Consider the following 11,318-nt stretch of genomic DNA (forward strand, 5'->3'; position numbering starts at 1 on the left):
AGATGTTGTCATGAGTGGGATTAGAGTGTTGCCAACTCCAAGTAATCGAAACTCATGGGGCAGGCCTAAAAATTGTGAGATTTCTTCAAAAATCATGAGGTTTTTTTTTTAAAGTGGCTCACTTTTGTTTGTCTTCTGTTTTGTTTTTAGACTTTAGGATGCACTTGGTCACATTTTTAAGCTTTTCTCTGCAGCCATCAGGACTTAAAAGTTTACTTTTTACAAATGAAAGCTGAGACTCGCACTTAATTCTATGAATCTAGGAGATGAGCTGTGATGTTCTCCTAAGGGCATCCAGATCTGTAAGCCACTGTTCTACCCCTCTGTCTCAGCAAGAGACACCTTTGCTGGAGCTTCACCTGTTTGTCAGTCTTGCAACACCAGTCTGTTCGCCTCACCAGGAAATTTCTCAAGACTGTCAGTCTTAACCTTGCCTTGCAGATGACATTTAGTGAACCCCAGTTCCCGTCTCTCTACAGTGTCCAATCCCTGTCACTGGACTCTCGCAGAAATTAAGTTAGCTGTCTCCAGAGAGACAATGAACACACCAGCCTGTTAGTTTGGCTGAGGACTCATGTTTTACTTCAATAAAACAGCACTGAGATGGTTTATAGTAAAACTAAGAATAAGTTTATTAGTAATGAACATAGATTTAAGTGATACTAAGCAAGAGTAACAGAGACAGAAATGGTTACAAATAAAACAAAAGTAACACTGAAACTTAACTTTAGCAAGTTGGAATCTTTGTCTAAGCAGCTTCCTTATTTACATCAAGTTACTAGCATTTCCAGCCCTCCAGGCAAGAAAGAATATCCAGTATTTTTATAGGCCAGTAAACCTTTGAAGTCGGGGCCAGCGAGTTATATGGGCCCATGATGCCCGTGCTCCAGGAATATTCAGGGCCCAGGGGCCCGGATCTACCACTGTTCGGGGCCAAGTCTCTACCCGGCCCCACCTGCTGTCCCTGTGCACCTCCCCCAGAGTGTCTCCCGGCCCTGCCTGTCACCCCCTGGTGATTTAAAAGGGCCCAGGGGCCCCTGGCTGCCACCGCCACCACCGGCAGCACAGTGAGGATAAGGCGTCTTCCTGCCCACCCTCACTCCGCACCACTTCCGGAAGTGGCTGGCACACCCCTGCGGCCCCAGGGGGGAGGGTGTTTCCGAGCACCGACTCCACAGCTCCCATTGGCTACAGTTCCCGGCCAATGGGAGCTGCGTGGGCAGTGCCTGTGGGCAGCAGCACACAGACACACCCCCGGCCGCCCCGCCTAGGAACTGCTGCCAGAGGGGTGTGTGGGTCGCTTTCGGGAGCTGCCCTTCACCCTCTCCTGCACCCCAACCCCCTGCCACAGCCCAGACCCCGCACCCCAACTCCTTCCCAGACCCCGCACCCTGTCCCCCACACCACCACCCTGCCCCAGCCCAGAGCCCTCACACCAAACCCCCTCCCACACCCAAACTCCCTCCCAGAGTGTTATGCTTATAAGAAGCACACCGGATCTTTTTCAGAGGAAAAGACAATATGCTGCTTTTATTGAAGATACAACAATTAGCATATGCATTCAATCACAATACACACACTCACACTGTCCTGCCAGTCGATGTTATACTTACCAGTCCAGAGTCCAGATCAACCTAGTGGCCAGCTAGGTTGATCACAGGTAGGGGGTAGCCAGGTTCTGTCAGTTGTGACACGATGCCCCAGGGAAGTCTTGGCAGGATGAATCCAAAGTTCATGGCAAGGCACCCTGTTTATATAGTGATTTTCCTTCATTGGGACCAATGAGTTTTGCACCGTCATGCTGTAATCAATTGTTGTTTGACGAGTGCTTGCTTTTTAAAATTGTTCTCATTTTTTTCTTTTCTTTTTTTATTAATTTTTTTAGGGAGTTATTACATCCTGGTTTTAATTACAGTTATTTTGTCCCCATTGATAGGTGCCTGTCTCATTTTTAGAGTCGTTAATCTGCCCTCCTCTGACATTTCAACAGGGGCGTGTTGCAGCCGCCTGGTGCCCTTGCGTCTGTCTCCAGTTCCTCCCTAGACCACCTGGTTTAGCAATGGCCTGTACACTTATTTTTTTAACATGCACATTTTTTATTTGCACACAAAACAAAATTTATTTACACAGAACATTTTGAATAGGATCATTAAGTTGTAATGCAAAAGAAAACAATTATGACATTTTTTTTGCTTATTTTAAAATGCTAAACCTATAACAAATTGGTGACCTCAAGGTTTGTTACTGCCTTGAAATTAGCACAGACTCAAATTTTGGCTGATGTATTTTTACCAATGGCCCATTAGGCCATTCCTTTTAGCTATTTAAAAAGGGTGGCGGCAGGATATGAATAAATTATACACCAATACAGTTAATACATGCTATTTTTTTTCTAGAATTAGCGACTTTTAATATGTTTTTATTTGCATGTAATATTTGAATACACGCTTCTGTATATTCCTTTGTGTTTGTTGTAAAAACTGAGTTGCCTTTGTTTTTGACAACAAGTGATTCATTAGATTGTGCCAATTTAGGCTAAGGGTAACAGAGGAATTAACCGGCGTGGCGGTATAGTGCTTTGTGCTTTTTTTAAATTTTTGGTAAATAGTATGTGCTAATATATAATGCCCGGGTATTACATTTACATTTATTTACTGGGGTTGGCTAATAATTGCATTTTTTAAAATACTGTTTTTTAGGATGTAACATATACACATTGTTCGTTGTACAAAACACGCGTTACATTTTTTAGTTTGTTTTACACACATGTTTTCAATGATGTATTTTTGCCAAATGGTTTTGTGGTGACAGGTAGGGACAGGCACATGGGACAATGTGTGTGTGTGGGGGCGGGGTGTGACTGAATGCATATGCTAATTGTTGCATCTTCATTAAACGCGGCATATTCCCTTTTCCCCTGAAAAAGATCCCGTGTGCTTCTTATAAGCGTAACAAGAGCCTGCACCCCCTCTTACACCCCAAACCCCTGCCCCAGGCCAGAGCCTGAACCCAAACTCCCTCCCAGACCCGCATCCCTCCCACACCCAAACTCCCTCCCAGAACGTTAGGCAGGTGTGCGTGTGCGTGGGGGGGGGGGACTTGGACCCGTTCTGGGTACCGCCGAAAATGATACAAACCTGCTGCCCCTGTTTGACGTGTATTCTTTTGAAGTGAATCCCCAGATGAAGGTTTTTCTCCCTTGCTGCTTATGCCATCCTGCCTTCCTCACCTTTCTCTAAATTTGTTGCTCCTGTGAACTTAGATGCAAATGAACTTGCATTGTTGCTGTCATCACCTTGCTCATTTCACAATGGAGATACGGGCAAAACAACATTCCTTTGTATAGGGCAAACTTGTTGATCTGCTCCCTCCACAACATCTTTTAAATACATATTACCACCAGACATACATACCTGTTCATAGAGCACACAATGATATTAATCACCAGTGTGTCACTGGCTTTCATAAGACCTTACTCAATACACTTTTGTAGTACAATAACATTGTATATAATCAACTGATTCAATTGCTTATTCTTTAGGATTCGGTCACCCTGTTCTCCTCCTGGGAGGTCGGGATCCTGACTGTCACAGGGGCTTTAAGAAAAACAACAGTAATTATACATCTATACCTTTACTCATCATATGTTTTTGGATAGCTTTTCACACCTCCTTTCTGTTTTGTCCCCTGTTCTTGAACATGTGCATTTTTGTGCCATCAGCCATTTTGGAAAAAAATAAGGTTTTTCAATTTTATTCCACTTATCTTTACTGGAGCTGTGATGAAGTGGAGAAACTGCCTGCCAGCACGGAAGAGGTTAAAGAGAGGCTTTGGGCCCAGTTATCTTTTCCCTGTTACACCTGAAGCCAGTGCCTGGCCTGGCAGGGGAAGAAAAGTGGAAGGCAGCTTGGGTGAAAGTGATCATGAAATGGTAGAACTCATGATTCTAAGGAATGGTAGTAGGGAAAACAGCACAATCAAGATAATGGATTTCAAGAAGGCAGATTTAGCAAACTCAGGAAGTTGGTAGGTAAGATCCCATGGAAAACAAGTGTAAGGGAAAAAACAGTTCAAGAAAGTTGGCAGTTTTTCAGAGATATTATTAAGGGTATAAGAGCAAACTATCCCATTCATAGGAAAGATAGGAACTATGGCAAGAGACCACCCTGGCTTTTTTGAAATTCAAAAAAGAGTCCTACAAAAAGTCCCAGGTCAAATTACAAAGGATGAATATAAACAAATAACACAATTTATTTATAAATAAAATAAAATAACAACGTATGTATGGACAAAATTAAAAAGGCCCAGGCACAAGATGAGATTAAACTAGCTAGAGACATAAAGGGTGACAAGAAAACATACAAATGCATTAGGAGCAAGAGGAAGACCAAGGAAAGGGTAGGCCCATTACTCTATGGGGTGGGGGGACATTAACAGAAAGTGTGGATATGGCAGAAGTGCTAAATGACTTTTTTGTTTCAGTTTTCAACAAAAAGGTTAGTAGCGATTGGATGTCTAATACAGTGAATGTCAGTGAAAGTGAGGTAGGATCAGAGGCTAAAACGGGGAAAGAACAAATTAAAAATTACTTAGACAAGTTAAAGCAGCAAAGAGTCCTGTGGCACCTTATAGACTAACAGATATTTTGGAGCATGAGCTTTCGTGGGTGAATACCTACTTCGTCGGATGCACTCCAAAAGGTCTGTTAGTCTATAAGGTGCCACAGGACTCTTTGCTGCTTTTACAGATCCAGACTAACACGGCTACCCCTCTGATATTAAACAAGTTAGATGCCTTCAAGTCACCAGGCCCTGATGAAATACATCCTAGAATACTCAAAGAGCTGACTGAGGAGATCATAGAATCATAGAATCATAGAATTCAAGATCAGAAGGGACCATTATGATCATCTAGTCTGACCTCCTGCAAGATGCAGGCCACATAAGCCGATCCACCCACTCCTGAACTAATTCTCTCCCTTGACTCTGCTGTTGAATGCTCCAAATCATGATTTAAAGACTTCAAGTAGCAGATAATCCACCAGCAAGCGACCCCTGCCCCATGCTTCGGAGGAAGGCGAAAAACCTCCAGGGCCACTGCCAATCTACCCTGGAGGAAAATTCCTTCCCGACCCCAAATATGGCGATCAGCTGAACCCCGAGCATGTGGGCAAGACTCTCCAGCCAGACCCTCTGGAAAAGGCTAACAATATCCCAACATTGACCCTTTGTACTAATTACCAGTGTGGCACGTTATTGACCTATTGACTAAACCCGTTATCCTATCATACCATCCCCCCCATAAACTTATCCAGCTTAATCTTAAAGTCATGGAGGTCCTTCGCCCCCACTGTTTCCCTCGGTAGGCTGTTCCAGAATTGCACTCCTCTGATGGTTAGAAACCTTCGTCTAATTTCAAGCCTAAATTTCCTGACTGACAATTTATATCCGTATGTCCTCGTGTCCACATTAGCACTGAGCTGAAATAATTCCTCTCCTTCCCTGGTATTTATCCCTCTGATATATTTAAAGAGTGCAATCATATCGCCTCTTATCCTTCTTTTGGTTAAGGAAAACAAACCGAGCTCCTCAAGTCTCCTTACATAGGACAGGCTTTCCATTCCTCGGATCATTCTAGTGGCCCTTCTTTGTACCCATTCCAGTTTGAATTCATCCTTCTTAAACATGGGAGACCAAAACTGCACACAGTACTCCAAATGAGGTCTCACCAATGCCTTATATAACGGGACTAGCACCTCCTTATCTCTACTAGAAATACCTCGCCTAATGCATCCCAAGACCGCATTAGCTTTTTTAACGGCCACATCACATTGCCTACTCATAGTCATCCTACGATCAACCAGGACTCCTAGGTCCTTCTCCTCCTCCGTTACTTCCAACTGGTGCGTCCCCAGCTTATAACTAAAATTCTTGTTAGTCATCCCTAAATGCATAACCTTATACTTCTCATTATTGAATTTCATCCTGTTACTAATACTCCAGTTTACAAGGTCATCCAAATCTCCCTGGAGGATATCCCGATCCTTTTCCGAATTGGCAATACCTCCCAACTTGGTGTCATCCGCAAACTTTATCAGCCCACTCCTACTTTTGGTTCCGAGGTCAGCGATAAATAGATTAAATAAAATCGGACCCAAAACCGAACCTTGAGGAACTCCACTGGTAACCCCCCTCCAACCCGACAGATCACACTTCAATAAGACCCTCTGAAGTCTCCCCTTTAACCAGCTCCTTATCCACCTCTGGATTTTCATTTCGATCCCCATCTTTTCCAATTTAACCAGTAATTCCTCATGCGGTACCGTATCAAACGCCTTACTGAAATCAAGATATATTAGATCCACCGCATTTCCCTTGTCTAAAAATCTGTTACTTTCTCAAAGAAGGAGATCAGGTTGGTTTGGCACGATCTACCTTCGTAAAACCATGCTGTAATTTGTCCCAGTTGCCATCGGCCTCAAGGTCCATAACCACTCTCTCCTTTAAAAATTTTTCCATGACTTTGCATACTACAGATGTTAAACTAACAGGCCTGTAGTTACCTGGGTCACTTTTTTTCCCCTTCTTGAATATAGGAACTATATTAGCTAATCTCCAGTCAAACGGTACAACCCCCGAGTTTAGAGATTTATTAAAAATCATCGCTAACGGGCTTGCAATTTCACTCGCCAATTCCTTAATATTCTAGGATGAAGATTATCCGGGCCCCCTGATTTACTTCCGTTAAGCTGTTCAAGTTTGGCTTCTACCTCAGATACCGTAATGTCTACCCCCATATCTTCATTCCTGTCAGTCCCTCTACCACTATTCCTTAGCCCTTCATTAGCCTCATTAAAGACCGAGGCAAAATATTCGTTTAGATATTGTGCCATGCCAAGATTATCCCTAATCTCCACTCCGTTTAAAGTTTTAAGCGGTCCCACTTCTTCCTTCTTGGTTTTCTTCCTATTTATATGGCTAAAAAACCTGTTGCTATTGGTTTTAATCCCCTTCGCTAGGTCCATCTCCACCCGGCTCTTTGCCTTTCTCACTGCTTCCCTACACCCTCTGACCTCAATAAGGTAGGTTTCTTTGCTGATCCCTCCCATTTTCCAGTCCTTGTATGCTTTCTGTTTTTTCTTAATCACCCCTCTGAGACGCTTGCTCATCCAGCTCGGTCTAAAACTGCTACCTACGAACTGTTTTCCCTTTCTCGGGATACATGCCTCTGACAGCTCCTGCAACTTCAACCTGAAGTAACCCCAGGCGTCTTCCGCCTTTAGATCCCTAAATATGTTAGTCCAATCCACTTCCCTAACTAGTCGCCTTAATTTAGTAAAGTTAGCCCTTTTGAAATCGTAAACCTTTTTGAAATCTCAGATGCAATTTTGTTTATCCTTCCATTTATTTTGAAACGAATTAGCTCATGACCACTCGAACCAAGGTTGTCCCCTACAACTATTTCCTCAACAAGGTCCTCGTTACTCACCAAAATCAGATCTAAAATGGCATCCCCCCTCGTCGGTTCAGCAACTACTTGATGAAGGAATTCATCAGCTATCACGTCTAGGAAAAGCTGAGCCCTATTATTATTACTAGCATTTGTTTCCCAATCTATATCTGAGATATCTGAGCCATTAGTGATTATCTTCAAAAAGAAGCTCGGCGAGATTCCAGAGGACTGGTAAAGGGCAAAGAGAGTGCCCATTTATAAAAAGAGAAATAAGTACAACCCAGGGAATTACAGACCAATCAATTTAACTTCAGTACTCAGAAAGATAATGGAGCAAATAATTGAGCAATCAACTTGCAAGCACCTAGAAGATAATAAGGTGATAAATAACAGTCAGCATGGATTTCTCAGGAACAAATCATGTCAAACCAACCTAATAACTTTCTTTCACAGGGTAAGAAGCCTTGTGGATAGTGGGGAAGCTGTAGATGTGATATATCCAGGGCTGGCTCCAGGCAACAGCTGAGCAAGCTCGTGCCTGGGGCGGCAGATTCTACATGGCGGCATTCCACCCAATCCTAGGGCGGCATGGCCACGGGTTTTTTTTTGGGAGGGGGGGTTGGTTCGCTGGTCCGGCTGCCCTGTAGGAGGCGGTGGCGTGGAGGAGGGGAGCGCCCTGCAGCAAACTCAGCAGGGCAGGCCATGTCCTTCCCTCCCAGCCAACTGGAGCGGTGGTTCACAGTCAAGCTGGAAGGTCATATTGAGTGGGGTCCTGCAGGGATTGGGTTTGCTTCTGTTCAATATTGTCATTGATGATATTGGCATAGAGAGTACATTTATAAAGTTTGCAGATGATACCAAGCTGGGAGGGGTCACAAGTGCTTTGGAGGATAGGATTAAAATTCCAAATGATCTGGACAAACTGGATGAAATTCAATAAGGACAAATGCAAAGGAACAATCAGTTGCACACATACAAAATGGGAAATGACTACCTAGGCAGGAGTACTGCAGAAAGGGATCTGGGAGTCATAGTGGACCACAAGCTAAATATGAGTCAGCAGTGTAACACAGTTGCAAAAAAAGCAACCATCATTCTTGGATATTTTAGCAAGACATGAGAAGTAATACTTCCACTCTACTCTGTGCTGATTAGGCCTCAACTGGAATATTGTGTCCAGTTCTGGATGCCACATTTCAGGAAAGATGTGGACAAATTGGAGAAAGTCCAGAGAAGAGCAACAAAAAGGTCTAGAAAACATGACCTATGAAGGAAGATTGAAAAAAATGGGTTTGTTTAGTGTGGAGAAGAAAAGACTGAGAGTGGACATGATAACTGTTTTCAAGTACATAAAAGGTTGTTACAAGGAGGAGGGAGGTAAATTGTTCTCATTAACCTCTGAGGATAGGTCAATAAGCAAGGGGCTTAAATTGCAGCAAGGGAGGTTTAGGTTGGACATTAGGAAATAATTCCTGTCAGGATTATTAAGCACTGGCATAAATTGACCAGGGAGGTTGTGAAATCTCCATCATTGGAGATTTTTATGAGCAGATTAGACAAACACCTGCCAGGTATGGTCTAGATCAACATTTCTCAAATTGGAATCCGCGCATGGGTGGTGCGTGAACCATCAGCTGGGGGAAGCTAGCTCCCAGCCCCGCCTCTTCTGCCCAAGGACCTACCCCATCCCCTCCTGCCAGAGCTGAGCCCTCCTTTCTGTCCCTGCCCTCCGCCAGAAGCCAGAGCCCCCCCCCCCCCGACCATGGCCACCCGCTCAATCCCCTGGGTAGGCCCCCAACCCCGGAGTGTGGTAGGGTGGGTGGTGCATGGCCCCAACCTCCCCAGCCCTGGAGTGCTGGGAAGGCAGGAAGCACACAGCCCCAACCTCTCCAGTGCGGGGCGGCTGGCAACCCAACTCCTGAGTGTGGGAAGGCACACGGCCCCAGCACCAGCGGAGCATTGGGGGTCTGGAACTGGAGGACTGGAGCCACACGCTGCCACAGGGAGCGGTCATGGCAGGGGGCAGGGTCATGCCTGGCTGTTTGGGTAGGCAAAGTCTCCCCCAGCCTGTGCGACCCGCCGCCCATGGGTCTGCAAACCCCTGAGAGTCCCCGAAGGTACTTCAGGAGTTCCACAGGACCCGCAGATCAACTCCTCCCACTTCCTCCTACAACTCCTCCCCCTCCCTCTATCTCCCAGATGATACTGAAGCCAAATTGGCAGATTTTAGGTGCTAAAAGTACCGTGGCACAGCAGGGCTAAGGCAGGCTCCCTACTTGCCCTCGCTCCGTGCCACTCTCGGAGGCGACTGGCATGTCCCCACAGCCCCTGGTGGAGGAGCAGGGGATTTCCGCATGCTGCCCCTGCCCCGAGTGCTGACTCTCATTGGCCGGGAACTGTGGCCAATGAGAGCTGTGGAGGTGGTGCCTGCAGGCAAGGGCAGTGCACAGAGACCCCCTGACCCACCTGCCTAGAAGCCGTTGCCAGAGGGATGTGTCGGTCTCTTTCGGGAGCCACCCGAGGTAAGCGCTGCCTCGCCGGAGCCTGTGCCCTCATCCCATCCCACACCCCAACCCTCCTCCTGAGCCCAGAGCCTGTATCCCTCACCTGAAATCTATCAGCTAACTTAGTTAAAAAAATACAAGTCAATATTTTTGGCGTCTTCTTTCCAGCTAATGAAAACTCTCTACAGCACAGGAAAGTTAAAGCAAAGTAATTAAACAGAAGAAGGAACCATAACAAATGTTAATTTATTTATTTATTTATTTATTGTCTTCCTGGTTCACAGCTGCATCTTCTGTTATCTACAAACTACCATGCAGTTGGAGCAAATTGTTCTCGTTCATACTTAACCACAGCAACCACGTTTCTAGCCACTAAACTTTCCTTAATTAAAACTTTCACAGAAAACATCTTGTTTAGCCTACATTTAGTACCTCCAAACATGGCTATTAGCTTATTAGCTGTAACAGTATTGGAATAATATAGATGATGTTTCTCCTAAATGTGTCTGTGTCTTCAGTATTCCAGTTCTCCAATTTCTCCATTCTTGAGCCTCGCAGTTCTAGAATCCTACACTTCTACTCACACCCAATAAATGGATGCTTTGTACACGGTGCATGCAAATGAAGGGCTACTCAGCTGGTGATTCTGACTGTCTGAGGCACTTTTAACTAGTCTTACCACCAGATAGCAAGAGTTAAAAATTGGGACACTTTTTTGGGGGGAGGTGGAGGTACAGTTGCAGATATAAGACAAAGCCCCTAATATCTGGACGATCCCAATAATATTGGGAAATCTGGTCACCCTAATTTGGACACAAGTTTTTGGACTCAGTACAGCAGTAACTGATGACATTCTGTGGTCTGTGTTATACAAGAGGTTATACAACTGATGACATAATGCTTCCTTGTGTCCTTTAAATCTAAAAATCTATGAATAATACCTCCTTTTTCCAGTTTTTCCAGTATAACGTTCCTGTAACCTGTGCTTTCCAAAATCCCCTGATTAGAGAGGTATATGATTCAGTAAGACAAATTGGGCTATAATATTAATTACATAAAACACTAAATTGTCTCCTTTATATAAAACACTCCACATTATTGCAGTCAGCCAAATGATTCCCTGGATGGAAGACACTCCAGGTTACTGACAACAGAAAGAGCACTTCCACACCTGCTTTCTCTACTTTTATCCTACTTATCCACCTAGTTCCATAATTAACATTTCTTATCTCTCCTTTGCTTATAGTTAAGAACAAATGAAAAGGAGTAAAGAACATACATGGAAAGACATCTCTTATTAACACACCAAGATTTAGTACCATATATGGGCCCCATGTCATCATCCAGGAGAATTTCAAGAGG

This window comes from Mauremys reevesii, linkage group 8, assembly GCF_016161935.1.
Source record: "Mauremys reevesii isolate NIE-2019 linkage group 8, ASM1616193v1, whole genome shotgun sequence".
In the NCBI taxonomy this organism is placed as follows: Eukaryota; Metazoa; Chordata; order Testudines; family Geoemydidae; genus Mauremys; species Mauremys reevesii.